The sequence below is a fragment of the Vidua chalybeata genome (assembly GCF_026979565.1).
Source record: "Vidua chalybeata isolate OUT-0048 chromosome W unlocalized genomic scaffold, bVidCha1 merged haplotype SUPER_W_unloc_1, whole genome shotgun sequence".
NCBI lineage: Eukaryota > Metazoa > Chordata > Aves > Passeriformes > Viduidae > Vidua > Vidua chalybeata.
Window position 1 is genome coordinate 143,844 of NW_026530320.1, and position 6,354 is coordinate 150,197.

The following is a 6,354-nucleotide window of genomic DNA, read 5'->3' on the forward strand; positions in this document are numbered from 1 at the left end:
CAGGTTCCTAGAGTGGTTATCACCTCCCCATGCCCGGGACTTTGCACCTAAACAGGCAATGAGCCCTGGCAAACGGACGCGTCACCTGATAGAAGGGTGCCTTAGCTACCCCAATGAAACCCAGCAGCTTCTCGCCCTGTACAGGGGCCTGGCCTATGCCTGCTGAGCCACAGCTCAGTACTGTCAGAGGAGTGTGGCTGAGGCAGGGACCCAAAGTGCATTTGAGGACACTATGACTGAGATAGGGACCCAAACAACAACAACTACAGTAATTGCCCCCAGAAGTGTCAAAGGAAAGGTGAATAAGGAGAGCCAAGGAGCAATCAGCAAGACTCACTCAGCTTTTAGTAGTCCCATGTGGCCAGTGCAAAAGTCTGATGGAGGATGGAGGTTAACAGTAGACCGTCGTGGCCTGAATGAAGTAACGCCCCCACTGCGTGCTCCTGGTACCGCACATGTTAGAGCTCCAATATGAACTGGAGTCAAAGGCAGCCAGGTGGTATGCTGCACTTGACATTGTCAATGCATTTTTCTCAATTCCTTTGGCAGCAGAGAGCAGACCACAGTTTGCTTTCATGTGGCGAGGTGTCCAGTACACCAGGAATCGACTGCCCCGGGGGTGGAAACACAGCCCTACCATCTCTCATGGACTGATCCAAAGTGTACTGGAAATGGGTGATGCTCCTGAACATCTACAATACGTTCACGACATCATTGTGTGGGGCAGTGAGGCAGAAGTGTTTGAGAAGGGAAAAAGAATAGTTCAGAATGTTCTGAAAGCTGGGTTTGCCATAAAGAAAAGCAAGGTCAAGGGACCTGCACAGGGCATCCAGTTCTTGGGCGTCAAATGGCAGGATGGCCCCCGTCATGTGCCTATGGATGTGGTTAGGAAGATAGCAACTATGTCTTCACCAGCTAAGAAGGTGGAAATACCGGCTTTCGTAGGCCGCCTGGGGTTTTGGAGAATGCATATTCCAGGTTATAGTCAGCTTGTGAGGCCCCTCTATCGAGTGACCTGGAAGAAGAACCATTCTGAATGGGGCCTTGGGCAACAACAGGCCTTTGAACAGATCGAAGAGGAAATAGCTTGCGCAGTAGCTCTTGGGCCTGTTCAGACTGGACTAGCCCTGCAAAATATACTCTACGCCGCAGCTGGGTAGCATGGTCTCACTTGGAGCCTCTGGCAAAGAACATCAAGAGAAACCCGAGGTCGACCATTTGGGTTTTGTAGCCAGGGTTATTGAGGGTCAGAAGGCCCGCTACACTCCAGCTGAAAAAGAAATATTAGCAGCGTATGAGAGGGTTTGAGCATCCTCAAATGTTTTTGGGAAAGAAGCCCGTCTCCTCTTGGCACTGCAATTTCCTCTGCTACACTAGAGGTTCAAAGGAAGCATCCCTTTGACACATCGTGCAAGCGGTGCTACATGGAGTAAGTGGGTGGGTAGCCCTGATCACACAACGAGCTTGACCGGGGAAACCCAATTGCCTGAGAATCCATGAAAAAAGGCAGAGATTTTGGAGAATTTCTTTGAAAGGTCACTCGTGCTCAAGAAGCACCACCATATAATGAGTTATCAGAAGATGAAAGAGGCCATGCTCTCTTTACTGATGGATTCTGCCTTGTGGTAGGAAACCATCAGAGGTGGAAAGCTGCTGTGTGGAGTCCCACACAACGAGTCGTTGAGGCCACTGAAGGAGAAGAAAAGTGGCCTGTACTGTGTCTCTGTAGTGACTCCTGGATGGTGGCTAATGCCCTATGAAGGCGGCTACAGCAATGGAAGAAGGCCAATTGGCAATGCAAGGGTAAACCCATTTGGGCTGCTGCGTTGTGGCAGGACATCACTGCACGGATAGAAAACATGGCTCTGAAGGAATGTCACGTAGATGTTTACATGCCCAAAAGCCATGCCACTGCGGAACATCACAGCAACGAACAGCTCGATAAGGCTGCCAAAATTGAAATAGCTCAGGTAGACTTAGACTGGGAGCAGAAGTGTGAACTATTTACAGCCCGATGGGCCCATGAATCATCAGGACATCTAGGAAAAGATGCAACCTACAGATGAGCTTGTGATCGAGGGGTGGATCTGATCACAGAGGCTATCACACAGGTCACCCATGAATGTGAAGCATGTGCTGCAATCAGGTGAGCCACACGAGTACAATCTCCTTGGAATAGATGGCCAAACTGGGTTTTAGAGATGGTGAGGCCTGGCAAATTGACTATATTGGACCACTGCCATGAACACACCAAAGCAAGAGCTTACATACTCATCATGGTAGAGGCAACTACTGGCTGGCTGGAAAAATACCCTCTAAGCCATGCTATTGCTCGAAACACCATCTTAGGCCTTGAGAGACACATTTTGTGGTGTCATGGTAGCCCAGAAAGAATGGAATCAATGAGGCTTGTTTTTGAAATAGCCTCCTAAACTCTTGGGCAAAGAAACATGTGGATATATCACATCCCTTATCACCCACAAGCCTCTGGAAAGATTGAGAGGTATGATGGACTGTCAAGAGGGTTAGGCAATTGGGCACGGAAGCATTGGGATGCAAATTTAGCAGAGGCCACTTGGCTGGTTAACACCAGAAGATCTGCTAACCGCGCTGGTCCTGCCCAAACAAAACCACTACATACTGTGGGAGGAGATAAGGTCCCCATACTGCACACAGGGGAGAGGCTAAGGAGGTCGGTGTGGAATTCTCCTCCCATGGGAAAAGGCAAACCTATTAATGGGATTGTCTTTGCTCAGGGACCTGGGTGTACTTGGTGGGTAATGCAGAAGGATGGGGAGACCTGGTGTGTGCCTCAAGGAGATTTAACCTTGGGGGAAATATAATGAGTGTAAATTCTATGTTGCAGGGAGTAAAGTAGCAGGAGTGACATGAACCGACGGTGAGTGAATTTTACGAGGAGCGAGGAGAGTGCGACGATAGCCCGGGCAGGGCCGGTGTCGGTGCCGAAGGATCGTGTGTGTCGCTTCTGTCCCGAGCACCCATCTTGATGGAATGGAGCCCAAGTCACGGCCTGTTTTTAAACATCCGGAGGGGTGGAGGAAACCCATGGAATGGGAAAATAATATCTATCTTTGAAAGGAAGGGAGACATTAGTTAATGAAAATGTATACGTGTGTTGGGCATAAAGATGGTTTAAGCATGGAGTTTAAGTTGTAAGCGTTGGTAAGAAGGGATTTCAGTCATGACAAATAAATAAATTCAGGCAAATAAATACAACGGAATAATTGGAAGACAGATATATAAATATAATTCTGTGGCATCTGAGTATGATGCAAATGGTGTCAAGTAAGGGGTGGAGATTGCATTGGGTGTGGCTGAGATGGAGTTTGTTTTCCCCATAGCGGCCATCAGTGCCATGCTTTGCATTGGTAACTAGAAGGGTGTTGATAACACCCCAGTGTTTTGGCTACTGCTGGGCAGTGTTGGCACAGCATCAGCGCTGTCTCTCCAACATTCTGTCCCTCATCAGTAGGCTGGGGGCGGGAGGAGACACCACTAGACCAGGTGACCCAAACTGGCCAGAGGGCTATTCTGTACCATATGATGACTTCAGCTCAGAAATAAAAGCTGAGTTAAGGAGAGGGAAGGGGGCACATTCGCTATTTACAACGTTTGCCTTTTGGAGCAACCCCTACGCGTGCTGAAGCCCTGCTTCTTGGAAAGTGGTCGGACAGTGCTTGCTGATGGGAACTAGCGGATATAATTATTTGTTTTTCCTGTTTGCTTTTTCGTGCGAAAACTTTCTCTTTTCCTTTAGTAAACTGCCTTAGCTCACCCTGTGAGTTGTTTTCCATCTTATTTTCTCTCTGTGTCAAGCTGAGAAGGGGGAGTGATAGAGCGGCTCTGTGGGCACCTGGCATCCAGACAAGGTCGACCCACCACCGATGCTTTTGATGCCATCCAGGTGTTGTAGGATAAGGGCACTGATAATGCGGGTAAATAATTGGCTGCGGAGCTGGTGCTTGCAACAGCGTTCTGGGTTCTATGATCATGGGACCCTGTTTTTGGATCAGCATCTGCTTGGGAGAGCGGGGCTCCACCTCACTGAGCGGAGCACAGATATTTTTGCCAGTAGGATAGCTGACCTCATTAGGAGGGCTTTAAATTAAAAGTGAGGTGTTGCGGCAGGGCGTCCCCGAACTGGAGGGAGAGAATAATCAGCAGCCCAGTGCGGGAGTGATGGACAGGGTCAATGAACAAAGGGCAGGGCAAGAGCTCCGGTACCTGGAAGTCCCCCTTAGAACCCGAAGGCAGCGGTGGATGTCATGGCTGCAAGTGTGCCCAGCAGAAAGATCTCCTTGGACGTGGAAATTTTAAAAGTGGAGATTGATTGCAAGCACAGAATCCAGGTACACAGACAGGAGTTCGATGCCAGGTATTGTACGCTGTCCCAGGCTGAGCGACATCCTGCCTTCAGAGTGTACAAAAGGAAGGCAAGCCAGAATGTAGCCTCGGGGTGACTGACACAAATAACTCCTGAGATGAAGGAGACCGGATGCATTTCTGTGCTCAGGGTAGAAGGAAGAACCCTCCCCCATCTCCTGAAGTGCCCCTACATAACAGACAGGATGCTCCTGGTTTGGAGACTGAAGAGCACATGAGTAATGGACAGGACCCAGGACAAAGCCAACCATGCAAAGCTGACCTAACCACTTGCCCACGTTAGAACCAGTGCGACCAGAGAAGGACATAAAGGTTTTAGCAATTGGAGATTTCCTCCTGAGAAACACCGAGACACCCATTTCCCACCCAGATGATTTCTCTAGAGAGCTCTGCTGCCTACCAGGAGCTCACATTCATGGTGTCACTGAGAGGCTGCCAAGGCTGGTGAACCCTACAGATTATCGCCTGCTCCTACTCTTCTCTGTAGCATCAGATAAGGCAACTTAGAACCCTCCCAGGAGTCTATTATGTCTGTAGGAGCGATGCTAAAAGGATGGGGAGCACAGGTGATGGTCGCCTCTGTTGGTGTCTGGTCTGAGGAAGGGTTCCAGGAAGGAGGAGACGGACTGAACAGCTGAATGCCGGGCTGTGTAGCTGGTGCCATACTCAGGGTTTTGGCTTCTATAATCATGGATCTACCTTTAAGAAGCCGGGTCTGTTGGGAGCTGATGGGATTCACGCGACCAAGCGGGGCAAGATCGTCTTTGCCGGTCAGCCGGTTAGGCTTACAAGGAGGGCTTTAAACGAGACTCAGCGGGGAAAGACAATGGAGTTTTGAGCAACAGAGAAGAGCCAGGGGCTGGTGATGTGTTGGGAACTAAGAGGGGAATACTTGAGAAATGCTGCAAAGGAATTGGGGCTTGATCCTTGTCCAAAAAAGTGACGCAGTCAACAGCCCAACGGAAGTGCCTCTGTACCAATGCATGCAGTATGCATAAGAAAGAGGAGCTGGAAACCACTGTGCAGCCAGAAAGCTAACAATGTAATCACTATAGTAGAAATGTGCTGGGACAACTCAAATGACTGGAGCTCTGCAGTCAGTGGCTATAAACTGGAAGCAGGGACACGCATTCTGGGAAGAATCTAAAGATGCCGCCCCGGTCTGTAGGGATGGGATCAGAAAAGCCAAGGCAAAGCTGCAGCTGAATTTGGCAGGGGATGTAAAGAATCGGACAATGGGCTTCCACAGGTGCGTTGGTCAGAAAATAAGACTAAAGAAAGCATATGCAACCCACCCCCCCCCCTTCCCCCACTGCTGTTAAATAAGCCAGGCGGTCTAGTGGCCAGCAACATGGAGAAGGCTGTGGTACTCGGTGATTCATTTCCCTGTGTTTTCACTGGCACGGTTAGCAAGCCTCTTGAGACCCTGAACCTCAAGGCAGGGACTTGGGGAACAAAGTCCCTTCCATCATAGGAAACGATCTCTTTTGAGACCACCCGAGGAACCTGTGGATACACAAGTCCTGCACCTCTGGGGAGACACAACCCCATGCACCAGTACATGCTGGAGGCCGATCGGCTGGAAAGCAGCTTTGCAAAATAGGACAATGTGCCCTTGCCTCAAAGGCGGCCAAGGATATCCTTAGCCCGATATAGAGGAAAGCAGGGTTCATATATGTTACAAGACAGTTGTGTGGACCATTCAAGGTGCTCATTGTCCCCGGGGGTGCAGGGCACCACAGACCACCGTTGGGCAGCTTTGAGGGCACTGCCTATTTTTCTAGAAGCCTCCTCTCCAGCTTAATGCAAATCCTACTCTCCTGAGCCCTCAAGCCAGCAGTGCCGAACGCACGCTTTGCATTTTATTTGCTTCCAGGAGACGTGCAGCTTAGAAATGTCTGCAATGGAAGTGGGGCTTTCAGCAAACAATGTAGAGCAACTTGTGTTGTT

General features: G+C 49.7%; 1 long non-coding RNA gene across 1 annotated transcript; it reads left to right on the forward strand.

Moving 5' to 3' along the window:
- Nucleotides 1-2,035: 2,035 nt before the first annotated feature.
- Nucleotides 2,036-3,803, forward strand: LOC128782845 (uncharacterized). Its single transcript, XR_008428900.1, has 2 exons — nucleotides 2,036-2,146; nucleotides 2,867-3,803. It is a non-coding gene; the product is annotated as an uncharacterized LOC128782845 (long non-coding RNA).
- Nucleotides 3,804-6,354: the final 2,551 nt, after the last annotated feature.